This window comes from Dermacentor silvarum, chromosome 1 (genome assembly GCF_013339745.2).
Source record: "Dermacentor silvarum isolate Dsil-2018 chromosome 1, BIME_Dsil_1.4, whole genome shotgun sequence".
Classification (NCBI taxonomy): Eukaryota; Metazoa; Arthropoda; class Arachnida; order Ixodida; family Ixodidae; genus Dermacentor; species Dermacentor silvarum.
The window spans coordinates 39,519,698-39,547,020 of record NC_051154.1 but is presented as its reverse complement, the minus strand read 5'-3'; the positions used below and the strand labels follow the sequence as shown (position 1 = coordinate 39,547,020).

Here is a 27,323-nt window from a genome sequence, read left to right as displayed (position 1 = left end):
AGAAATATTGTAACATTTTGAGTACTGAAAAAGCCAAAAAAGCATTATTATGAAAATGAATTCTCGAGAAATACGTCTAATCAAAAAAAAATAATGGCAGCTAATTAACGAGTTTTTGAACCTACCGCAATGCGCCCATTCCATTGACAAAGTAATTTACAACAGTGTAGCTGTCACTGAATCGCCTTGCATTGCTAGTGTATTCAATAATTATACGTTTACGAAATATTGTTAAGGTGAAGGGAAAGAAGGAGGCGATATGAACGAGAGAAAGACGAAGACTCTGGCCTTTGCTTGAACGCCATATACATCAGTTGTAAATATACACTATTCTACGCTCGTGGGCCTGCTTTCTTCCTGCAACAATTGTCAGGATAATGGGGGTATGCCAACGGCCCTCTGCCTCGACACACCGACCCCCGCGGTTGGCGCATGCCTGCGCATCAACCAACTCTCCACGGCGCGCATGCGTCTGCCGCGACGTTCGCTGCGCGTGCGGCGGTCATGGGACCCGAGGGTTCCCACACAATATATAACACTAACCACGTAATACTGCTGGTGGCGTGGTGCAGAGGTAGAACACCGGACTTCTTATCTGAAGGTCGTAAGTTCAAATCCTCATCCAGTCCACTACATGTTCAGTCATGGAGTGGCGCCTGACACCGGCAAAATAGAAAAAAAAATTGCCGGGCGCTAGAGGGGCTATACTAGTAACCAAATTAGTAAGGCCCACTAAGCTTCAACAAAGTTACTGGCTCACCAGAACAGGAATTGGCCTCCCTGGTGCAGTATTCGGCCACTACCTCCCTCATGACTCCTGTAATTAACCCATGGCCCTCAGTCCACAGCGGCTGCGGATCACCTGACCAAGGTGGCGGTCAGATCTGCGACGCGGCAGAGGGTGCTAAGAATCTCTGGGTCCGGACAGGCCGCCACTGGAAACTGAACCTGGCAACGTTCAACACTCGCACCCTCCCGAGTGAGGCTAGCTTAGCAGGGCTATATGAGGAATTATCAGGCATTGCCTGGGATATTATTGGCTTTAGTAAGGCTAAAGGAACTGGTGAGGCTTATACAGTGCTGACTAACGGCCACGTCCTCTGCTACAGAGGTCTTCCAGATTGGAGAGAATTCGGAGTAGGATTTTTAGTCCATAAGGACATAGCGAGCAACATTGATTAATTCTACAGCATTAATGAGAGGGTAGCAGTCGTCGTAATAAAGCTGAATAGGAGGTATAGAATGAAGGTTGTACAAGCCTACGCCCCAACCTCCAGTCACGATGATGAAGAAATAGAACAGTTTTATGAAGATGTTGAATTAGCAATGAGAAAGGTGCAAACTCAGTGTACTGTAGTCATGGGCGACTTCAATGCAAAAGTGGGGGGAAAGCAGGTTGACGAGCAAGCAATTGGCAACTACGGCATCGATTCTAGGAATGCAAGAGGAGAGATGTTGGTAGAATTCGCGGAAAGCAATAGGCTACGAATAATAAATACCTTCTTCAGGAAGTGCAGCAACAGGAAGTGGACCTGGAAAAGCCCTAATGGAGAAACAAGGAATGAAATAGATTTCATACTCTATGCCGATCCCAGCATAGTGCAGGTTGTAGAAGTGTTAGGTAAGGTAAAGTGCAGTTACCATAGGTTAGTGAAGTCTAGGATTTCTCTCAATTTGAAGAGAGAAAGAATAAAATTAGTCAAGAAGAAACAGGCCAACCTAGACGCAGTAAGGGTAAAAGCAGACCAATTCAGGCTGGTGCTCTCAAACAAATATGCAGCTTTATAACAGGAAGATGAAGACAACATAGAGGTAATGAATGAAACCGTAACTAGGTTGATCTCAGAAGCAGCAATTGAAGTGGGAGGTAAGGCACCAAGGCAACCAGTAGGTAAGCTCTCCAAGTAACAAAGGACCAAATAAAGAAACGACAAAGCATGAAAGTGTCAAACTCAAGAGATCAGATAGAATTCGCTGAACTATCAAAACTGATCAACAAGAAGAAAGTAAGGGATATTCAAAATTATAACATCGAAAAGATTGAGGAAGCAGTGAAATATGGAGGCAGCATGAAATCAGTGAGAAGAAAACTTGGCATAGGACAAGGCAAGATGTATGCACTGAAAGATAAGCTGGGTAATATCGTGAGCAATTTCGATGACATAGTTCTATGCTGACCTGTACAGTGCCTAGAGCAGCCAAGCTGCGCGTTCATTCGAAGTAGTGATGAACAGGATACAGAGGCTCCTTCTATAACTAGGGATGAAGTTAGAAGGGCCTTGCAAGACATGGCCAGGGGAAAAGCTCCTGGAGAAGATGGAATAACAGTAGATTTAATCAAAGGAGGAGATATCATGCTTGAATAGCTTGCGGCCCTTTATACGCAATGCCTCACGACTTCAAGTGTACCAGAGAGCTGGGAGGACGCCAACATTATACTCATCCATAAGAAGGGAGACGTTAATGAATTGAAGAATTATAGACCCATTAGCTTGCTTTCAGTATTGCATAACATAATCACCAATATAATTTCTAATAGAATCAGGGCAACACTTGACTTCAGTCAACCAAGAGAACATGCTGGCTTCAGGAAGGGATATTCTACGATGGATCACATCCATGTCATCCCTCAGGTAATCGAGAAATCTGCGGACTACAATCAACCTCTCTACATGGCTTTCATAGATTATGAAAAGGCATTTGATTCAGTAGAGATACCAGCAGTCATAGAGGCATTGCGTAATCAAGGAGTACGGGAGGCATGCATGCAAATCTTGGCAAATATCTATAAAGATTCCACAGCTACCTTGACTCTCCACAAGAAAAGTAGAAAGTTACCTATCAAGAAAGGGGTCAGGCAAGGAGACACAATCTCTCCAATGCTATTCACTGCATGCCTAAAAGAAGTATTCAAGCTCTTAGGGCGGGAAGGCTTAGGAGTGAGGATCAACGGCGAATATCTCAGCAACCTTTGTTTGCAGATGACATTGTCCTATTCAGCAACAATGGGGACGAATTACAACAAATGATTGAGAATTTTAACCTAGAAAGTGTAAGAGTGGAGTTGAAGATTAATATGCAGAAGACAAAGATAATGTTTAATAGCCTGGTAAAGGAACAAGAATTCAGGATCGCCAGTAAGCCTCTAGAGTCTGTAAAGGAGTTCGTTTACCTAGGTCAAGTACTCACAGGAGACCCTGATCATGAGAAGGAAACTTACAGAAGAATAAAATTGGGTTGGAGTGCATACGGCAGGCATTGCCAAATCCTGACTGGGAGCTTACCATTGTCGTTGAAAAGAAAAGTGCACAATCATTGCAATCTACCGGTGCTAGCATATGGGACAGAAACTTGGAGGTTAACAAAGGAGCTCGAGAACAAGTTGAGGACCGCGCAAAGAGAGATGGAACGAAAAATGTTAGGCCTAACGTTAAGAGACAGGAAGAGAGCGGTGTGGATCAGAGTGCAAACTGGGTAACCAATATTCTAATTGACATTAAGAGGGGAAAATATGGATCTGGGCAGGCCATGTAATGCGTAGGATGGATAACCGGTGGACCATTAGAGTTACAGAATGGATACCAAGAGAAGGGAAGCGCAGTCGCGGACGGCAGAAAACTAGGTGGGGTGATAAAGTTAGGAAATTTGCCAGCGTAAGCTGGAATCAGCGCAAGACAGGGGTAATTGGAGATCGCAGGGAGTGGCCTTCGTCCTGAAGTGGCCATAAATACAGGCTGATGGTGTGATGATGATGATGATGACGAACCACGTAATTACTGATTATTATGCTAGCCCGTGCGACCACTCTTTCTTTCGGTTTCCTGTAACCACTGAAGAGGTTTCAACTTTAGTGAAACAATCCCTGGTCTAGATGGAATTTCTACATTTCATTTAAAGCTTGCTGCTCAGGCTATGTCAGACATTCTCAACAGTTCATTCAACCTTACATTCAAATCTGGTATATTCCCTAGTTGTCTCAAAAAAGCAAAGGTCATCCCTGTTCATAAAAAGGGGCGATAAAACTCAAGTCTTCAATTATCGTCCTATCTGTATTTTACCTTCAATTAGTAAAGTCGTTAGGAAGTTATTACTTAAGCGTATACCAGCTACCTTGACAAATTTAGCTTACTAAAACCTGGTCAATTTGATTTTCATTCAGGAAATTTGACTAACTTGGCTTTGCTAACATTAACTGATTTTATTAGACATTCACTTGATCTCGGTTGCATTGTTGGTTCGGTTTTCTTATACTTTACTAAAGCGTTTGATGCAATCCACCACAATAACATTTTGTTTGCGAAACTCCAGTCTATTAGAATAACTGGTCCAGAACTAAATTTAATCGAGCTACCTATTTAATCGATAACTAACAGTGTGTGCAGGTGGGGGCTTTTCTGAAAGCAACATTATTAACCAAGGAGTGCCCCAGGGCTCTATTTTAGGTCTACTGCTATGTTGCATTGATGTGAATGATTTATCTGACTGCTTTAATTATACACTATCTATACTATATGCAGATGGTACGACTGTTGCACTCTCAGATAAATCATTACTTTCGTTAATTTTGAAACTAAATTATGACCTGTCTAAAATTGCTGAATCGTGTAATGCTAATTTTCTAATTATAAACCATAGAAAAACACAATGCATGATATTTAAGTCATCCATAGATAATAACCCTTAATGGACATGACATTACTGCCGCCGATTATGAGTCTTAAACCCGCATTAAATTAGATTCGAACCTTAAGTTTTCTCGTCACATTGCGTTCACTAAACAAAAACAAAAACAAAAAAAAACGGCATTTGGCATAAGATCACTTCTCAAATCACGTGCATTTTTTTTCCCAAAGAAGCACTATTATCATTACACTTCGCTTTCATTTATAGTCATATCATTTATGGTATTGCTTCCTGGGGTAATACTTATCACTGTCATCTTTCCTCTATTCAGCACACACAAAATAAGGCCATTCGCATTATAACCCGAAGCCATTTTTCCTCTAATGCTTTCCCAAAATGACGTACAAACTGGGATCTAGAAGTTGCAGATTAAATCGTATTCGACCTTATGTTCACTTAAGTATCACCTGAAGGGATATTTGCTCCCTGATTAAGTTTGTTTTAATGTTATTTTTCTCACTTGATTTGTGTATGTAACTTTGGTTGTGTATGTAACTTTTTTTTTCCTTAGCGTTGCTTTGTGGTCTCACTAGATTTTTGTGATTTATTTATTCTATTTTCATGTTTTCTGATCTGTATTCTGCTTTTATTATTGTAAGAATTGATCAAGATCGTTGCATTCGTTGCAGCCTCTCACCCTTGTCTGTATATTATTTATTGTAACAAAATGTATAATAAACTGAAACTGGACAAGTAGGGCTGCCCATCACACCCACAATCGGTCACTGAGGTCAGTCGATGTAGTCCTAAAGTAGGGCTACATCCAAGCCACCTGCAGGACCATCATCGGAGGATTTATGGTCCTCATCGCCTGTTGGAATTTATTGAATAAAACCAGCAAGTGTATACGTATGCGAGATATGCACGATTCTATTTATGCTGCAGGGCAAAATATCAAATTAGGAGTGGGCAAGAGTGTGCAAAAGTGCACAAAATGAGGACGCTGATATGAACGTCTGCGGTGACGAGAGAAGAAAGAACTTTCTGAAAGAACACATCCGAGGGACGTGCGTGGTCGCATTATCGAACTTAAGGGTGATATAATACATGACTGCGTAATATTATTATTATTATTATTATTATTATTATTATTATTATTATTATTATTATTATTATTATTATTATTATTATTATTATTATTATTATTATTATTATTATTATTATTATTATTATTATTATTTGGAAACATATAGACACTCGAAGGGGCACAACGCCACCGGAAGGGGCACAACGCCTGCCTGCTCTTCAGAAAGGAGGAGACAGAAACATAGAAATTTAAGATATAGGAGGAAGGGGAGGAAAGAGGAAAGAAAGAGCAGCAAGATCACAAATCTCAAAAGATAAAGCAGAACACACACAGTACAGGTCACACACAGCAGCAGTCTCTAAGTTACAAACGGGAACATAAGTTGGTTCCCGAAAAGTAAGGAGAGCGCGATGAGCTTGATCGCGTCGAGACGCACACTGGGGTACAAACACTGGGGTACAAACATTCGTCTAGTGTCGTACACCGCAGGCCAAGGAGATGATAGTCCCTCACTAGCGACATGCGTTGCGCTACTGAAAGCGGGGCACTCCAATATCAGGTGCTGCAGTGTCTCGTAGCAACCGCAAGACATACACGATGAACTGGCCACACGTCCTTGTCTGTATAAACGTTCGCGCACGTTCACACAGCCAACCCTTAGCTTGAGTAGTTGCGCTCTAGCACGACGAGGCAAGCCTCGACCGCGATATAAGTAGATACGAAACCTGCATTGTCAAGATGGCTGTAAAAGTTAAGACCGGAAGCCAAAAAAAGAAACAAAGGTCAGGCGCTGAAGGGATGGCAAGACAACAGTAAAGCAAGAAAGCTGAAGAACTAATAAGTAAATGGCGGGTAAATTGGAAAAGCTAATCAAGAACAGTAATCACGTGTAAAAATGAGAACATGGCTCATATCAGAAGTACAGTGAACTAGAAGCCTTATCAGAAGTGAACCATCACGGCGTCCGCTTAGTGGCGATAGTATTGTGCTGCCGAGTCGTAGGTTCGATTCCCAGCCGCTATAGCGACTTCATTCCAATGGGAGGTGGAAGTACAAGAAAGCTCGTATACCGTGCTCTGGGTGCACGTTAAAGAACCCCTAGTGATCGAAGTTATTCCGGAATCCTCTGCTACGGCATTTCTCGATGTAATTGTGTTGCTTTCGGAAGTTATTGGCCCCGTCACTCATATCAGAAGTGGGTTTTCACTGCTACTAAGCCTAATATATTTCGGCCTGCTTACAGGTAGAGGCAGCCGATCACGAGTCAGTCAAGCACCACTGTCGGCGTTTCCAGCTGCTCCCGAGTCGCCTGGCCAAGTCTTCATTTCGCAAGGGTGCGAAACTCACACACACACACAGAACACTTGTGCTTTCGGTGGACACATATACACCTCACTGCGTCACCAGCGCTTTCGTGTATGGCAGCTCGCGTGCCGTCGTGAGGCATACAACAATGGGAGCGTGCCATCCGGCGAAGAGCTTTCTCCAGCGCCACGTCGCCATCGTTGAGCGCACGGCGGCACCGTCGAATAACAATTTCGTCACGCTTCGGCTAATACCACGGCCAGTGAGCGCAATTCCTCCTGGTCGTGGCATTCTAATAGCCCCCTTCGGCGCGCATCAAACGTCGGTTCGTTGCGTTCGTGCCGTCCAGGCCTGTACGCGTTTACGTCTGCGATGAAAACGACGCACACGCGCAGCCTGTTACGAAACGCGCAATGGGCCTGTTCAGTCTTCACAGAGACTGCAGAGACTAGTGGATAGAATTGCGGAAACGATAACAGCGCCGTTTTGTATGCATGGTTACTTCTTTCAAATAGTCACTGCTCACGCACATGGCTCCATCGCCATCTGAAGGCACTAATGAGTGACCATAGGTAAGCGAAAACTTCATCTCTGCTTAACGTAAGTGGACGTTATCATTGTTCTCTAAGAAAATATTGCCGTCCTAAATCCATAGCGCGTGAATCGTGAAGAGGAGGAAGAAAGAGAAAGGCAGAAGGCAGGGAGGTTAACCAGAATAACGTCCGGTTGGCTACCCTACACCGGGGGAATGGGAAAGGGAAACGCAAAGATGACAGGGAGAGAGAGGAGGGAAGGAAAGAAGGAAATTAGCGGTGGAGTTCTCTGACGCGTGTGTTATTGCACTAATAGTCACAGACGTTGACACAAGCCCGTCGTCCTCAAGAAGCACAAAAGTGCCTTCACCGCTTTATGGGCCGACGAGCGATTCCGACGACGATCTCCAGCATCACCTGCACGGAAAGCGTCCGATTGTCCAGTTTTTTAGCGCGTTAGCAAGTTCTTGTCTTTCTGGGGCATATCGTGGACAGTGGCACAGCAGGTGGTCGATAGTTTCGTCGGTGCCGCAGACCTCGCATGCTGCACTGTCGGTCACTCCAATTAATGTAGAGTATGCCTTTGTGAAGGCAACTCCTAACCAAAGGCGACAGAGAAGCTTCACGTCGAGGAAGTCCGAATAGAGGTCGGAGTTGCAGTGAGGGGTTTAATCGATGCAGTCGTGTAAATCTTAAGTTTGGCAAGTTCCACTCGGTCAGTGAGATAACACCACGGAGGAAACACTGGCTTGGCCGCAGGTGCGTACCCTGAAGTAAACGACGCACGATGTGCACTGACAGTAGGGCTAAATGTCGAGCACGGCCTTTCAGCGGTGAGGCTCGCCAGGTGGTGGGAAGGGGTCCTAGCATAGTGTCTGAGATGCGTACGCGTTGTCTCAACGGTAATTTGCGTCGTGACTGGGTAGTCCTGCGCAATGGCAATGGTTTCAGCCGTTGACGCACTGCGTGGTAAGCCAAGACATATCTTAAGGGCTTGGGCTTGAATGCTCTGAATCGTACGCAGGTTAGTCTTGCAGGTGTTGGATATCGCAGGCCGGCTGTACCGCAGGAATCCAACGAACAACACCAAGTACAGCTGTAACATACCGTGTATATAATACTATAATACTTTTTCCTGCAAGGAACCTGAGCAGGTGACAGATAGCAGTCAGCCGCTTTTTCATGTAATTCACGTGCGGAGTGGAGTCCAAGACAGTTCTCTGTCAAGTACGACTCCCAATTAAGAACCTGTGACTTCTGCTGTGTGGTATAAGTTGTCTGTTTTAATTGATATGCCGTAAGCAGACATTGGCTTCCTGGTGAATGCCACCATTGCGCACTTTCCACATGAAATTTCAAGTCCTTGTTGACGAAGGTAGCAAGATGTCATTGTGGCTGCCTTCTGAAGCCGAGCGCGAAGCTGAAGTCGTGTTACACCTGATGCCCAAATGCAGATGTCGTCCGAATAGATGGAAAGTCGTATGGTACTTGGCAGGTTGTCAACTAATCCAATGAGGGTTAGATTGAAAAGCGTCGGGCTAAGCACTCCGCCTTGAGGCACTCCTCGGCTACCGTAATGCTCGGATGTCGGACCAACCATTTTCTGTGTGCACGTAGAATGATCTCCGCTGTAAGTAGCTGCACACCCACATATATATCTTACCACCAAGTCCTACTGCTTTTAACGCGCTAAGGATGGCTTCATGGGTGACATTATCGTAAGCCCTTTTAACGTCTAGAAACAGAGCAGCAGATAGTCGTTTACAGGCCTTCTGGTGTTGCACAAATGTTAACAAGTCAACAACGTTGTCTGTTGACGAACGGCCACGCCTGAATCCGGCCATAGTGTCTGGGTAGATTTCATAGTACTCTAAGTACCATTCCAAACGTGTTAAAATTATTCTTTCTATTGTTTTTCCAACACAGCGGCAAGTGCGATCGGGCGGTATGAGGAAGTCGTATTGCTAAAAGTACAAAATAACGACAAAAAGGGGAAAGCAATGCTAGCATGTCTTTCGTTAGAACGCGTTCCTCTTCGATGGTTGTTCCGTCCGCAATCAGCAATGACCGACCAAAGCCTCGTAGTGTGCGGGTTCTCCAGAGGAGCACCGAATCGTCCAACGAGATAACCGTAACCCGAACCCAGTTGCTCTTTTACGATGCAGACATCTGCCCTCTTTTTAGTGAGTATTATCCGACCAGCCGCGGGGCGATGAAGTTTACAGCGTTTCGTGGAGGATCGTCTTATCAACTTTAAGTTCTTCGAAGCGCTCGCGACCGCAGTATAGAACGGTAATGAGATTATCAATCGAATTAATAAGCCGCGTGACTCGTGCGGACTAACGCATCACGAGCTCTTTACTGCTACATTTCAGGTGACTATAGTTAAAGCATTCAGACCCTGGCAATCGCGATCCTGAACTGAAGTCCTGCCTTGTGTAGGATAAAATGCCTAAGCAAGCTATGTACCGATATCATTTATAATACACCCACTGGAGGCAAGTATTGAAGAGTAGATGAAGCAAACGCTTGCATGTACAGGGCCTTCGAAGCTACACTATTAATTTCTTAATGAAATGGGCATACTAATTAAGCAACTGCTGCTTGCACATGTGGTTTATGCGCTTTGGCGGACAAAAATTTCCCGAACAACTAGAGTCAACCAATTAATAATTTTAAAATTTTTGATATATGATTATGATTGTGATATATGACATGTATATGTTAATACTTGAGACTCGAAGACAAGCGTATTCGAAGACAACTCCGTTTTGTTTGATCCTTCTAAGTGTAAGTGTTCCGGGATATTCATAGTCAAATTGGACGCTCAGTACGCCAATTTCGCACTCAGAAGCGGCAGTCTCTTCAAAAAGACGAATCCTTCATGGGACGTAGCTAATTACGTATATCACACCAGTCTAGAAGCCGGGCAGCGCTAAAAACAGCTGCGTTCCTGCTCTCGGCCATGGCAAATACTGGCGGTCCCATTTTCCCTGCAATCAGCGGCATTACATGAGAGGGCAAAATTGGCATACTGAGTATCGTATCGAACAAGAAATATCTCGGGAGTCGGAACACAAACACTTCAGGGTGTCAAACAAATTGAAGTTGTCTTCGAATACGCTTGTCTTCAAGTTTCTTATACGTTGCTTGATGCAGGCGGACCTATAGCCGTGGAAATGTTCCCTGCAATTGCTCCGCCTGAACGCCACCTATCAACCGCGATACGGTCTCAAACACTTCGCAGTACAACTAACAACACCAGGTATCAAGAACAAGTTGACACGGAGTCCAACGCTCTGCGCGTTTTCCGAACCACGATGACCCATACGGCTCACCATTCACTTCCCAACCCTGTATCACGGAGGAACTTCAGGAGGAGCCGAAGAAGCTCCCACCTAATTATCCAATGTACTCGCGGGAACAAAATATCACTTGCATTTGAGTGTGGTGCCGTCTTGCGCTTGAGTTCATCTATTAATCTCTTACACTCTGCTTAAAATTCAGGGCACTTTAGTATAGTACAATGTTCAATGTCCCGAATAGCTTGACAATGCACACACGACGATGACGGGCCAGGAGACCCCCAACAGTAGCGGTATTCACACTTCATGCTGCCTCGTTTATTTGATTCTGTACTTACGCGACTGCATTATGATTGCACGGTCTCCTTGGTTCAGTCAAATGAAAGCGTTGTAATATCGTAGTCCCTGATTGCATTCGTGGCAGAGGAGTGCCGTAGCGATACGAATCGCTTTCTCTAGGCGGTTCCACCTGCCCTTTCTTAACCACAGGCTTATGCACTGATATCATCGCGGCGCGCTCGTTACAAAAGAACGTAAGCTCGGTTGGCACGGGTCTGGTAGTTTGTTTTTCGTTCGCCAGCTGGTTCAATAAAACCGAGTCACTCAGATCTTGAGAAGGGCTCACAGTTGGTCTAGTTAGTGAATTGCTACAGTAAAGATGAAGCGACATCATACGTCCGCAAGAAAATGGCACAGGACGCAGGACGAGCGTTAAGTGTAAGAAAAAAATTAAGTGTAGTTTCGAAAACAGCACAACGAAGTTGCGATTCGGGCATGATGGATATATCCTTTCGAAACCATTGAAAATGGTAAACGGGCACAGAAAAAGAACAAACGCGCTGTGTGAATGTGTGACATCAATCTTCCCCTGTGTCCATGTCCGGTTTGCACAACGCTGAGGTTAATTGGCGCATTAGCCGGAGGGCGGATGTCGGTGTCAATGTAATGCTGACAAGAACGGCATTGCACTGAAGCTCCTATAGACCGCGTGCGTATTGAAATGCTGACAAGTAATGGATTCCAGCAGAAGGGCGCGTCCTCAATGCGAAGCGGTCAAGACCGAGTCTTCTCAAGCAACTGGCCAGCGCCAGCATTGTGGTATTCTTCATCCGAGACACGCTGCAAAGGACCGTGTTTATCAGGCGCTGGTTAATTGGTCGGTGTTCTTCCTGAGACCGTGACAACGAGGTTGTTCCCAGGTCTCCGACGAGGCACTGCTCAAAAAGCGAGCTAGAAGGGGGTCGATAACAAGCATCCCAGGACGAGCACCCCGGAGAGCCAGCTAATTGTAGCAAAGATTGGTGCTTCATGCCAACCCACTCAACGAGTCGAAGTGCAACAACCGCGAGAGGTGCAGTTCCTTCTGGCGATCTCGCTGTGACGTAATTGACATCATCCCTGGTACCACTGGGGCAATGCCGAGCAGCGTCATTCCCGCGTTGTGTCCATTTCCACTTTGGGCTCACGAACGAAGGCGCGCGTGCGGTTTCGCTCTTTCACCATGAAGGCGAAGTCAGTTGACGGCTTCGGATAACCTGATTGGACGTATGGAACCCGACATCATCGGTTCCCCTGGTGTAGGGATCTGAAGAAGACCGGCGATTTATATTCGGACGGACATCTGGTCATTACGGGAGTGCTCCGATATAACACGTAATAACGAGAATCCCCATATTCCTGTAAATTGTATGTGTGCTCCTTAAGTGCATGTAAAGATGTATAAATAAACCCTTTAATGCTCCTTCAACCTCCCAACCTTAGTTCCTCCTAAACAAGCCACTCTCGGCATGAAGTAACGGACGACGGCGTGAATCCGCTTAGCCATCGTGTGATGCCGGCTACCCCCTTTTCGAGTTACAGCGACGGCGTAGGCTATATGGCTACCCTCTGTGTGGCGCCAGACTCCGAACCACGGTCCCCAACCTTTACAGTACGCAACGAATATACGCAGGGATGCGCAGGCGCAACGTGGTTATACTTTCGAGGTACTTCACAGCGAAAAACTGATGTACTTATTTACATATTGTTGGGAAACCGCATGGTATCGCACGTCTCGGAATATGTTACACAGGTAACAAACCATTGCAAATAAGTTCACCCTTTCTCCTCTCAGTTTAATCATGAACGTCTCCACTATCACACATGCAACATACATACGACGCTGCAGTTGCGATCCCGTCTTAGTAATTCTACGAGGCGGTCGCAAGCGTTGCGTAATATCCAGGTCAATTCCCTGTACATGCATATGCCTCTCAACAATGCGCGCTTCGTATGAAGCGGGAAGCTGCAATTTCAGCTCGTGATTTCACGTAATTACTACGCTTGCATGCAGCGAAGAAACACGTCAACAGTTCAGCCGCGAGACGAAGGACGAAACAAAATTGTAAAAAAAAAATTAATGGGGCATAGGCAAGACAATACACGAGGTTTAATCACTATTCTGTTGTAGAACACGTGGCAAAACGATATATTCAGTCGAACCCGGATATATCGAATCTGAAGGGTATCACAAAAAAGTTCGATATACAGGTAATTCGATATATAAAATAAAACTTTTATACAAAAATTTTCAAGGGGTTTCACTGCTGTTCGTTATACACAATAATTCGTTGTATGCAGGTTCGATATATCCAGTTTCGACTGTATATATATATATATATATATATATATATATATATATATATATATATATATATATATATATATGAGATTACCGTGCGCGACACTTCATCCACGACAATTAATAGGCAGCTATAATTTATGCGGTCGCAACAACTGTTGAAGTCTCGTTCTTGTATCACTTTCGCATACTGAATCGTTACAAAAATATTGTCAGCTGCAGACTTAGCGTAGTCGCTATAGCGCTGCCGATGTCGAAGGAGTCCCGAGTCTCAAACGCATTCGGGCAGGTATTTCGGTGTTTTGCTGTGAGCGACGTCATGACCGCTCGGTTCACTCCATTTACCTTCTGTTCCCTCTCTCCCTTTTGTTTGCTTTTGATTTTTAAAAAAAGTAAAGTCAGACGTGACTCCTAACTAGTCGCGAAAGCCCGTCCGGCTAACTATACGGCACCTCCCCCCCCCCCCCCCCCACACACACCACGTACGTTGCTCGCCCTAGTTTATATCTCGCTCCGTCCGCTGCAAATGCAGTAACAGCTGCCGTATTGACCTTATTTGTCTTTATTTATTTATTTGTTTGTTTTTTCCTCTTCAAACCAAGCTAAAACAGACATCCGTGAGCGCACCCATACGCGTTACAGCCGGAATCCACGCCGAGGTAGTGCAGCGCACTCTGAACTTGCTCATTACACAGCGCCCATTGTTCTTCGTCTCGCGCACGCCTTCTCCATTCTCCACCGCATTCCTCGCGTTTTCTGGTACGCGAAGAGAAAGCTCGCAAAGGCGGCCGCGCCGCTGTTTAACGTGGAATGAGACAAAACGCGACACGCACGACGACCCCAAAAAAAGGACAGGACCGCTCAAGGAACCAGCCGCACGTCACGCCAGCTGGACCCCCTATCCATGCACTGTCCCCCTCCCCCTCTCCTAGCGGCGCGCGTTCCTGCTGAGTCTCACGGACGCCCTTGGCGGTACACCCGTGGAGAAAGCCACTATACTTCGGTACTGCCGTATTACGCAGTTGCCCAGGCGAGGGGAACACGAGCAGAGGACAGAGGCAGGGTGTCCCGGGCCGGAGCCTGTGTACTCAGATACTGCGGGAGGAAATATCACCCTCGGCGCTATACACGTAGTCCACTTCAAGGTTCACGCCCGCGTTTCCGCCACTCTTCGCAAGAGCCGTGACGAACGCGAGTGCGTCCGTCGCAACGGAAGCACCGCGGCTAGACGGCGGCTCCCTTGCCACCCACCGTTCGCATCTCGTAGCAGCGTCTCACGAGCCATGCACGTCTCGCGCGGCGCCACTTCTCGGCGTGGTTTACACGTTGGGAGGGAAGAAGATGCACACGGAAGCAGGATAGACGGCCTAGGCTGGTGCACGCGCGGCTTCATCTTGCACCAGCGGCACAAAAAAGTAGGCGGATGGGTTTGTCCCTATATCGCGCGGAAACGTTTGCGCTGGGCCGGAGTTGTGCACTTCGCGACTTCCATATATAGTGGGTAAAAATAGGATGTTCGTTTACGAGCTCGGCCACGGTCGGCTTCTTACGCGGATTGCAGTGTGTGATGGTGTTTAACTATACAAACATTCAGTTGAGGTTTCATAATGGTCCGAAGGTCTTTGCAGAGGAAATTGGCAATGGCATAGCGAATCAAAAATACATTTTCTAACAGAAAAGAAATCGTGTGAGAGAAAAAAACGAACTGGTATATTTGCGTCTAAATAGTGGCGTAGTGATGACTTAATTTCTTAGTGTGTTTGAAGCCTGCATTCTGTTCATTTCGGGATGTGTTTCCTACTTGCACGATGTTTCTCGGTGTTTTCACATGGACTGAAAAAAAATAATAATAAGGCAGGGTAAAGAAGGGGGGGGGGGGGGGGGGGGGCGTTATAACACTGAACTACTTTTCTGGCTACGCCACTGAGTGTCATGGCCTCAACTTCAGAGCAACTATATATGAAACAATATACTCCGAAACAATATGCCATAACAAGGGTGCTTCGTTCTCAGAGTTTAAAGTCTGAATCCAATAAGGTCATTTAAGAGACGAAGTGCAGAAAGGTACAATAGGTCAACAACGTAATGGCCCCGATACCGTTTCGCAATTTGGAAGGTCATTACCACGTGACAAAAAAGAAAGGCACCTTCTCTAGCTTTGTCGCTGTTGAGGTACAGAGAGGCAAGTTGCCCCGCAGCATCACTACATCATCTCGGAACATGTTTAGCCAACCAGGTGCCAGTCAAAAGTGTCGGCAATACACGGTGATACTGATTAACACTGGTTACTACAACGCTTTACGGGCATTATCCGACTGTAGCACGTACTATCAAAGCGTACTGCATCCTCCTACGTGTAAAGCAACCGATTGGTATTGAACTTTCATAAATAGTTTTTTTTTCTATAGATAAAACATTTGGCACCACGGAGCTTACCTGACCAAATATGGTGACTCGATCGTTTCCTCCTGTGCGCTTGTAGACGGTTGCAGGCAAATGACAATCGCTACAAAGCGACGCTAATAGGCTTCGTGTGCTCTATAAGAATAGTGGAGTACAGGTCATTTCGTTGTAGTGGTCTTCGTTAGAGGCGTTCACAATACATATGAAAGATTGGAATTCGGTCGGGACATAATCATTTATACAGGTCATTTTGTTGTAGAGGCGTTCGTTGCAGAGGCGCTCGATTATACTATATGCGCGAACCTGAGCTATACCTGGACTTCTGGCACTGCCACGGAGGGCCGCACCGCGTACGGCTTTCACCCACATCTTTAAGTCAGCGCCTGGGTCGTCTTTACGGACTAGCGTGCAGCCATGATGCCCTTGAAGTCACCACGCGCTAATGACCTAGCTTGTCAACTATAGAAGCTGTTTGCGCACCGTTTGCCTGTGGGTCACTGCACAGCGTTGTGCTCCAGTGGCTGACCTCTCACTGCAGCATAGTGGACAAAGAGCTGACTGCGCTGCTCAGCAACTCCTCAGAGCAAATGCCGACACTCTTTTCTAGGAGTGGCGTTCAGCGATAGCGTGTTCACTAGCGTGGCGCTCACAGAGGGCTATGAGGATCCGACCAGGGGCAGCCTGCAGTACACACTTTTTCGCACTTACTACCCAATGTGCGATTTCCACATGCCGTGTGGCCTTGGCAGGAGTGATTGTGCATGTCTGCACCGTGCTCGTGCGAACGTCGTCAGCGCAAATGAATTCTTGTACAAAATCAGCGAATGTGATCACCGGTGTGCCCTGCAGGCAATGTATACGAGAGGACACAGCTCACTTAATCTTCTGCTGCAGCCTTTCCGCACTCAAAAGAAGCGGCCTCTAATGTCCGCATTGACTGACACCACTGTTAGGGCACCACGAGGCCTAGCTGACCGAATATATGGTGACTTTTTTCCTCGTGTGCGGTTGTAGACGGTTGCAGGCAATCTACAATTGCTACAAATCGACGCTAATACGCTTCGTGTCCTTTATGAATGCGAAAATATTAGGTAAACTCAAGATGTCGTGGAAAATTGAGCTATTAAGAGACTTATATAACCTGACGTGGCACTAGTTCTCTGCACGGAAATTTCAGAAATGCCGAATACTTGCCTAATAATTGTACTTTTAAGTAATGCTTTAATGCCACGTTGCTTTGGTCAGTGTATGATATCGAGGGTATATATCCCCGTGGACCGCAATCTGGTGCTTCAGTGAAAAGGCCGGGTGTTGATTAATGTCTCTTATAAGGGTGGAAAGGGCGTCATAAATATTTCTTTTTTTATATAATTGGAGATATTGTTCGCTTCACAACTCACACAATTAGAAAGATAATTCTGTCGATATATTTAGCTCCCCATTGTTCTCTCGTGTGGTTGTGATCGTTTAGCTTGAAGCCTCGCTAAACGATACATTTCACCTGACGCGACGAGCTGCCTGCGATACAGATGTAGAATAGAATGCGGTTTCCTCGCCAGTGTTAACAAAACCTAACGCGGACATTGTTCGACATAAAATTTAACGTGTTAATTTGAACATTCTCGGATGTAGCAGATAGGCACAGTTTTTTTTTTTCGTTGTACCAACTCTATCGGCCGATGACGCACGTGCGAAACGAGAATGACGCGTTTGCACGTGCAGAATGATCACGTTTGTATTAAGATGACAGATGTCGAAATACGCTTGCATATTGCTTTCCTCCGTCGGTCTGTACGTTATCCACGCAGCTTTCGCGACGCGATCATTTTTCAACGCGTCGTCATGCGCGGGACGCCTGTCGATTGATCAGACTCCACGAAAGAGCACACCAAGACTTTCCTGCAAGTGGCCCAGTTGATTTTAATCCGCGCACGGATACACCCACATCGAGCCGACCCTAATCTTGCTCGCGGGGACGACAGCGCAGTTTCCTGCTTTCAACGCAGCCAGCGACCGATTCGAACAATGTTCAAAGCCACGGCGCCCCCTTTTCCTCCGCGCCGGATGCCGCGGACAAAGTGCAAAATGCGTTGGCGCCGGTGTGCCTTATGGGAGGCGTCGACGCCTACACTGAGGCACGGCCACTGGTTCCTTCACAGGGCCGGCTAAAGAAGACATCAAGAAAAACACGATTCCGCTCGACAACTCGGGCGAAAGTTATGTAACCGGTCAGATACGGGGCGAAATGATACAGACAGAAGTTAGACAATGTAGACGATGTTTGCTGCTGCTGCGTGCAAGCCATGAAAACGATCGAGCATGCGTTAATACAGTGCAATAAGCCTCAGTCCTAAATAGACGATGCAATAACAGTGACAGGAAAACGGGGGAAGCACAGGGAAAAGGGGAACAGAAAGAGGGGGAAATGGGGAAGCGAACACTGCGAGCGTTCAAGAGGATGTAGTACAGGTATAGGCTATAAATGTTTCACTCAGGCTGGTGCACTATAAGGACTGCATTAAAAGAGTCCGCACTTGAGCGTGTTAGTATTAGACTTCATTACGGAAAAACAGCAGAAGAAAAAAAAAAGCTAGACAAGAAAGAAAGACGGAGCGAGAGGCGCTGGACGTCATATCGAGGACAGGTACGCAAAGGTGCTCAATGCATGCTCTTTTGGCATCCACAACACTCGCGCGTTCCTCTGTCGTTGTATCGCCGCAGGAGAGGGTAGCTGGCACTTTCAACAAAGGCCCCAGGATACGCAGCCGGCCATCAGAGACGGTCAGGAGAACTCCAGAAAGCTTGTGTTTTTGTGTCAACAAGCAAATAAACTTCTCATGCAGCGCCCGTCCTCGCCAAAGTAATTGGAAACGTCTGGGTGATGTGGGCTAACCTGGGAAACTTGTTAGCGAAGTGGTTACGTACGATGCCACAGTAAACCGGAAGCCACTGGAAGATGATATTGGGCCATTTATCCAGAGCATGACGAAGCGCCTCTCTTATTTCGGACGGTAATTGCTCGTACCTTCTCTGCCATAAAGCAGATTGTAATCTTTGTAATAGAGCTGTTTTTCAGTTCCGAAACACGACCTTTTGCGCTGGCCATAATGGGAATTCCCGAAACCTACACCGAATACTCTAAAGGTCTAATTTAGAGCGCACGTGGGACTATGTGTCCTCCAATCGTTTATTCAGTTTCAATCAAAGACAGTACACTTTTCAGCGGATAAATATGCATGGCTACTTCCCGCCAGCGAGAGAGAAATTGGAGACTTTATAGCAGCCATTCCGGCTGCACCGATCTATACCCGCTGAGAGTGGTGGTGTATTATTGTTCATGATCAGAGGTCGAAAACGCGAGTGAATGTATTCGTGTGGGTCGAAGTGATCCTCCTACTTAATGGTCTCGTCAATGGAGTTGACAGAGCCACGAACAAACTAAAGATGAAATCGTAGATAAATAAGTGAAATGTACCCAATTATCGTCGCCTGTCGGTAGTATAGGGAACGTGATGCGTTCCCGTATAGTTTACCGAATGAGACGGCTCTAAATAGCTATAGTCTTCTCAGTCATAAAGGCGCATAATATCTTATCCCTACTAGTTCGTTATTCGCAGTTATTGTTCTCGCTCGCATAACATGTAAAGTCCATATTGAAAGCACCTTTGCAGAAAAAAAAAAAGGCGTACGAACACAGTGCTTCTTTTTTGACGATTCCGTGATCTGAAAACAAGGTTAAATTACTCCACTTGTCAGTTATTTTGCAGGAAAACTGAAAGCAAGTGCTTTTTCACTTGAAGTATAGATAACTTGATGTCATATACTGCAGTACTGAAATTGCAGGTAATGCTGAATAACCATTTTTATTTTTATTTATTTATTTTCTTACCTACAGCGCCTAATGCAAAAATAGACAGTTGCTAATACAAAATTAAATACATATAATACATAACAGAATACAATAACTAATGCAATATATTACACGTATATGAAATTAACATCAGAAATCCATGAATCAACAAAAGTAAATTCACGCCTTGCTATCTAAAGCAAAAAATTATTTTTTTTCCTAAATTAACAAATGTCGCGACAGTAAATTCTCAAATAATACACATATTTTTAATCTCAATGAGGGCAGGCTTTAGATAAATCGATGTCAAATAAAAAAAATATAAATTTCAGCGGTTTGAGGATCAAAAAAAGCGAACGCAGAATCCAGCTGCGACTCTTCGATCCCGTTCGTCAGTCGCAGGACGCCTAATTAGGCCTTATGAAAGCGAATTCCCTCAATTATATTTCCTCTCTTGAGGTAATTCAATAGTGGGAAGTTAGAGATGAGCAAAGCGTGGCTATAGCTGCACCCCGCCACCGGCACGACGTGGGGTATACTCGGCTTGAAGTGCCTCTCGAAATGTCCTTCGCTTATTTTGGTTAAGCGGCAACCACGCCCACCAGGTGTAGCAGTGGATTCGCTTACATCATCACTCCATATGACATTTGCCGCCGTCCAACAAGTAATATACGCATACGTTCTTTTCTCCTCCCTGGGTATTCATTTCATTTACACTAATGCACCGCATGCTACTCGTTCAAGGCATCACACGCTGTCGACCTCGCCTTAAAATCAGCTCATCTCGTGTTTGTTCATTGCATGCTGATCTGTTTGCCAACGCAGAGCCAACAAAGTCGAACCACAAAGTAAACATTACAGAGGTAGTCGGCGATAAACGCTTGTGGTGGCGTGCCTCTTGGTCTCCCCATAAGCTTCTCTATAGCTGCACTCGTGAATGTACTTAAAAATTAGAATGAAAGAGATGATAATGGGAACCTAGCAGAATGAGCTGGCCAAACTAGCGACTACCGTCATTTACATTTTGCCCAATTTATCACAGGTACTTCTGCAGGGAAGTACAGAATAAATATCTTATGCTAACAAGACATGTCAAATGCGAAAGACTTGCTTCGATGAAAGTAACTGACGATAGCCAAGCCACTCAGCAACCAAAGCAATTTAAGAACAACGGATTAACGTAGGGGATGACGCGACGCTTCGAGAAGGGTATGTTGTTTCGTTGTAACAAGAGCGGGTGTGGGGAATGGCAAAGTGGTCCGCTGCAACCTGGCTGCCTATGCCTTGAGATAATGGCAGTGCGTTTGCTTCGGTTTTCTTTATTTATATTGCTTCTCCTGCTCCTGATTAAGCCGTTAGTTCCGGGGCGCGCGCGTATTGGTGTCGTCTCGACGTCCCTCGCCGAAGGGGCCGATCATGAGCGCGCTCCGTCGCACTTCGCGAAGCCGGAAGAACGAGACGGCGCGTCCCGGAAGCGACGAGCAGCAATTCCAAAGAGAGGACCTCCCCCACCACCCACCGCACCCTTCTCTCCTCCCGTCCAACCCCCCAGGCCTTTTCTTTTTTCTATCTTTCTCCTCCGAAAAACGGAGCACGAAAGAGCGGCAAGAAGAAGACAAAAGGAGGAAAGTGTAACACAACAAGAAGGTGCTGGGGGGACAACAAAAGGAGAGCAAACAGTTACGGCGCCGGGCGAGCGGCCGCCGCCGAAACGCAGCCGTTTTTCCGGTAGAGCGCCGCGCGGGCCATCAAGCCGAGTTCGACGTTTCTACACGCGAGGATTGTTAGCCGGGCCGCAGCAGCAACGGAGCGTGCGGGAGAACGGCACTCGTTGTCCGGAGGTTGGCCAACCGCGTCGGATCGAAAACAAACGAGGGACGCGGGCGCGATCGGCGGACACGACGGGCTCTGCTCTACGGCCTCGCGTCTACACACAGTCTGCGAGAGAGCAAAGGAGAGGCCGGTCGCACCGGCGGAACAGGTCGCGGGAACGGCGCCAGTGCCCGCGTGCGACTCGTTGTGGGCGAAAGTGTTGTCTCTACCGCGCAAGCGCTGAGAGGTGATATGCGTCTACAAAGGGTGATTCGCTCATAGGCGAGGGTCCGACAGCATGAAAGAGTTATATCGCTGCGGAGCGCTTGGCGATAGTAGCAAGTTGGGGGCAGCATTCTCGATCGGACACTTTCGTGGATATCGCTTTCCGTGCTCGCCGAGTGGCTAACCATGCGGACAGAATTAATCTCACTCTCTAACTCATCCTCCCATCGTGCTGGGCAGCAAACTGGACGGAGTCATGTTAACCTCCCGGCATTTCCTTGCCCCCTCCCCTCTCCCTCCCTCTCCCTTACTCGCCACCAGGAGCATCGTGCTAGTTAGGTGACTATTGCAATTTACACGTGCCAAAAGGTAGAATAAATATCCATTAGAAATCAAACGTATGGTGAAAAGCCTAAATGAATATTTACCACAATTTTTAACGAAGCGTTGCATTCATGGAGCCTTTGCCTGTTGTGGGCTTACCGTACGCATGTCAACTTCTTCTTTATATCATATGAAGCCTACAGAGAAAATTATAATTCAAGTGTATGAATTATTAGCTATAGAGAAATGAAAGTAGACGAAAAAAACAACTTGCCGCCGCCGGGAGGCGAACCCACCCAGTGCGAGCCGGGTACGGCTCCCACCTGCATCAAGTTGTTTTTTCGACCGCTTTCAGTTTTCATTTTCGTCATTATTTTCGCCATTTCAATTTCAAGCACAGCTAATTGCCCCTATGTTTTCCTTGACTTCATTGCCTATTGGCTTTATAGATATGTCCTAATTTATTTCACGGAAGGCCTGTGCATTCACTAGGATTGTGTGCCATTACTTATTCGCATTTTGTATGTTGTGTACCCTTGTTCGCTGAAATCTTGAGAGGTCTGAAAATAAAGTGCTGAAATGCTGACACGCTGTGAATGACCGCGCATTATGGTCACACTATGGAGCCAACTGCACTACGGTGCTATGTGGCTATGTATTTTATGTGGCACCCCGACGCCACATAAAACCTCGTGGCAGCGCTGACCTTGCAACTTGGCGCAGCCTTGCGACAGTCTTTCGGCCAGTTCGCCCTTCGCGATGAGTATTGTGGGCCGCTGATACATTTCGAAGGACCCGGTCGGAAATTCACGTTCGCGGTTGGAACCGTGTATAACCTCGAATAATGCGGTCTTTCCGTAACCGTCGTTCTGTGTGAGTTGGAATCGACGACTAAAAACGATGGATGGATGGATGTAAAACTTTAATGGACTAAAAAAAAAAAAAACGATGTGCAGATTTTTTTTTCGAATTTTTTGCTCTTGCGTTTGTTTGTTCTAATATGAGTAACCATTTATTTTGCAAGATCTGCTCGGTATCCTAGATTGCAATGTTTAGAGAAATAGGAAAACAAAAAAAAAAAAAAAAATGCGCCACGAAAAAAAAAAATCACGAGCCTGCCAGGATTCGAACCTGGAATCTTCTGATCCGTAGTCAGACGCGTTATCCGTTGCGCCACAGGCCCTGGATGCCCCCGGTCTTCTAAGCAGTATTGCCAAGATTGAAATTAACTCTTAGAACTGCCCAGAAATACGTTAGGTTTGATCCGAATGCGCAAGAATAAATTAAGATCCTAATTAATAATTATTGTTAATTAATTGAATTTGTGATTCGATTTATCGCGCTAGTAATGTCCGACTCTCTGAACAATCCAGCTCAAGGACTAGAATTATGTTATCTGCAACAGGCGTTTTTTTTAATATTCCTGAAAACTTGAAAGTTATCACTCCATATATATTACAGTCAAACGTCTTATAACAAAGTGCTTGGGACGTGCAGAATCATTTGTTATATCGGTCACTTCGTTGTACAGGTCAGACACCGTACCGCTCATAATATAGCAGGCTAGGCACGTTCAACAAAAGAAAACCTTTATTTAACGTAAGTTCAAGATGAGACTTAGTGAAAACAGCTGCCAATTTATTGTGCACGCTTTATCTGATAGAATGTGCGACTGCAGTCAACCATACTGCACCGAGGTACACGGCCCGCTCCGCGGCGAAACGCTGGTGGAGCTATACGCCTGTAGTACAGCTGCAGATCTTTGAATGCCGCTATCCCTGCCGCTATGCCCCTTGCCGTCAAAATAATTGGTTTGTTTACAGGATCTTCATCACTGTTGCTTTCGTTGACATTCACGCCCTTCCGGACTTAAACGGCTTTGAAGATGTCGTCGGTCGTCAGTTACGGTTACATCATCACGTCGTCATCAGCTGCGACGTATTCGTGAGCCGTCGCACCCGCTGATGCGTTACAACACGCAGAGTACTACGAGTTGAACGAATGACGGAGCGGTGCAGCAGGACTAAACTTAGCGCCGTTATCACTACTCATAGCGCAGAGCGCACCTTGGCGATATCTGCGGAGTGCAGTGGCAGCACCTCCACGTGGCGTTCGTTGTAAAGCAACAAACCAGTCGTTGGGGACGCCTATATTCCTTCGTTGTACAGGTAAATTCGTTGCAGAAGCGTTCAAAAATACATCTGAATGATAGAAATTCGGCCGGGACATAATCGATCCGTCGTTATGCAGGTCATTTCGCTGATGAGGCGTTCGTTGCAGAGGCATTTGACGGTGTGATCGCGTGTTGGACCGATTCTCTTGGCATCGGTTGTGTTGCGCAATGCCCCCGCCTAGTTCTTACCTTCCTCCGCTGTGTGCCGGCTGGCCCGTGGCCTCCCAGATTGCACCGGCGCCCGTGCGATCTTGGAAGTCATGTCTGATCCCTATAGAGGAAAATCTGGCGCTACGTGTACAAGGAAGCTGATTGGCGGATCAGCCAGCATAATGGGAATAATGATGATTCCATGAATTTGCCTAAACTTCGTTTTGGCAAATTCGTGTAAGCCCGCAAGGCCTCTGTCACAGCTGTCCCCGATTCGTCGTCGGCGCGAAGTCGATCGACAGGGGTAGACAAGCTGGTTGGTCGTTCCGTACTCGAGCGAACGCAGTGAAAAGAGTCATAGTCGGGAGTAAACAAAAAAGAATATATTTATCGGCTGATAAATATACACAAATTAATAAAATAGAATAATAAAAAAAACAGAAGACAGACTAACACACCTGAACGTAATATAACACAATGATGAAGACAAATAAATACGAGCAATTAACAGTAGATATACAAATGAAACAGTGCGAGGATCAGATACACAAGAATACACTTAACAGCATTTCACTAAAACAAAGTTCAAAAGAAATCAAAGTTCAAAAGAAAACAAATGGTGTCATACGCATGGCCAGGCAGCAACAGCAAGTCCATAAACCGTGAAGTCGGTGCACAAAGCTTTCCCGAAGAATGCTGGCGGTCCGATTTTGTCGAGGTGGATGCGAATTGCTGAGCTGGGTTTCCCGGGAGTCTAGATCTGACGACTTCCCTCAAGCAGGTTGAGCTAACTTGAGGTGAACTACCGAACTTCGTTGCAGACGCTGGTTGGACGTCTCGTACGTCAACTAGTTACTTGGAGTTCCGACGCGGCTAGGCGGCCCCCCGACGGCTTCTCAGCAGCGCATAGGTTCAGCTTCTAGACTGATCAGCAGGGCCCAAAACTAGCGCTTAAATAGCCTCTCTTTTCCCTAGTTCCCTATCTAGGGAAACTGCCGGTATGTAGAGTTCTCCTAATTCACGGCTCCTAGCTCCCAACAGTCTTGGCCGCGCCCCTTTCACCATGGACGAAGAACCGCAGATTCTCCTCTCTCCCAAGGTCAAGGGCCAAGGTCGAACCCGGCATACCATGCAGACGTACACGCACACTTCTGGGTCCGTAATCGGCGTGTCGCGTCTCGAATCGAGATGGCACCCCGTGAGGCCATGACGCTTTTGACGCCCGTAATTCGGCGTGTCGATAATCGAAATTATACACCGCATAATGAAGACCCCACGTTTTTGCGGCCGTTAATTGGCGTCAAAAACCCCTCGAACTCTCGAAAATATGCCGCTCCGTGACAGCCTCAAAAGCTCGCGAAATGTGCTGCGCGACTAGTCAGCACGTTTTGTGTTTTTCGGGCTTTCTTTAATGCTAGGGAAAAATTAAAACTTTTATGTAGCGCGTATTTAGCAACAAAAAGATGGATAAGGAATGTTTTTGATGGCCTACAATTTCCTGATTGACACTTTTGCTCTGATTATAATCTTTGAGTAGTTAATAATAACTTTACGTATTTAAGCAAAATACAAAAAAAAATAGTCTGACTTGCTTCAAGCGACAGCAAACATTACCTTGGTTCTGTCCAGCTACGTGGCACTCGCATATTTTTAAATTTTGGCACAAGTTACGTGGGACACTCTGTATACTTCGCGTAACAAGAGATCGCTCTTACCGACTCAATACTATGTTATCCGTGGTGAGAGTCGTTATGCGCCAGAAATCTGTATATAACACTGTTTTGTTTTTGTTTTTTTTTTTGTTTTTTATCTATCCATAGTTTTTACTGACTCTCGCACCATTGGTTCTTCTGAAAACGCGAGAGAGTGATAGACTCCGGAGATGCATAAGCAGCAACAACAGAGAGGATTACGTGCACATGAATGTCTGCCCACTTATCTACGCTATTGTTATATTAGCTAATCGCTCAACGAGTTAGTCGTACGGGTAGTAATGGATAATTGTAATTAAAGTTTTGCACCCAAAGCACCTCAGTGTTTTGTGCTTCAAAGAAGCAGCAGTTAAGGACATTTCGTTACGCTTCACGTGCTCAGAACAGCATTTGCAGTTAAACAAATATCTCTGCCCTCCACCACATGGAAACATGTGTTGACACGGGGAATGTTCTCGGTTTATCATGAGGCATGCGCGATCCAATACGATTACGCTTACATACGAGCCCTGGTTGATCGTCTCCTACTGGTAACGAAATGCACATTGCCGGACGTGAAATCTTTAAGCAAGACAGTGCGGTCACAACAACAGTGCACGAAAGAACACTCAAATGTTCCTCGCTCACTCACGCTTATTGCATTCACATCGGAGCTAAACATCGTTTTTCTTTTCCAGGGTTCAGTAGCCCAATGTGCAAAATATTCATTCATCTATAAATCATTTATTTGCTAAAAGGCACTGTCCGTGCCAAACGCGAACGCGTTCCTTCCCCTTACTGGCACTGCAGGGTAAACGCTGATATCGAATATCGTGTCGGAGCATACTTTTTCATGTGTACCTAGCCACACTTCATATGTGCAATATGTCATCATATCCAGCCAATAGAGTTAGCGCAAGCCCATTCCCCTTTTGCGGGGATTCAGGCACTCGGCTACACTCAGAAGGCGTCGTATGGCGCTGTAAAAAGCCTATATCCCAAGATAAAATGTGTACCAATAAACAACAGTCGTATGTTTGTCAGTATACGATATTTGAAAGCATCTCATACTCAGCATCACATAATCAAGGTGACTGAAGTTCATGCGATACTGATAGGAAGACTCGCCGTGTTTTTAAGATATACGTACACATATGCGCAGGTACATATGTGCAGCTCCCACCGAGCTCCCGAAGAGGCACCCTCTCGCACAGTAGGCCTA

General features: G+C 45.9%; 1 protein-coding gene and 1 non-coding gene across 2 annotated transcripts in view; one reads left to right on the top strand and one right to left on the bottom strand.

The window, feature by feature from the left end:
- The window catches only part of LOC119460908 (uncharacterized), a 172,808-nt gene that overhangs the window by 83,837 nt on the left and 61,648 nt on the right, over nucleotides 1–27,323 (top strand). The window lies entirely within an intron of this gene.
- Nucleotides 23,198–23,270, bottom strand: Trnar-acg (transfer RNA arginine (anticodon ACG)). Its single transcript has one exon. It is a non-coding gene; the product is annotated as a tRNA-Arg (tRNA).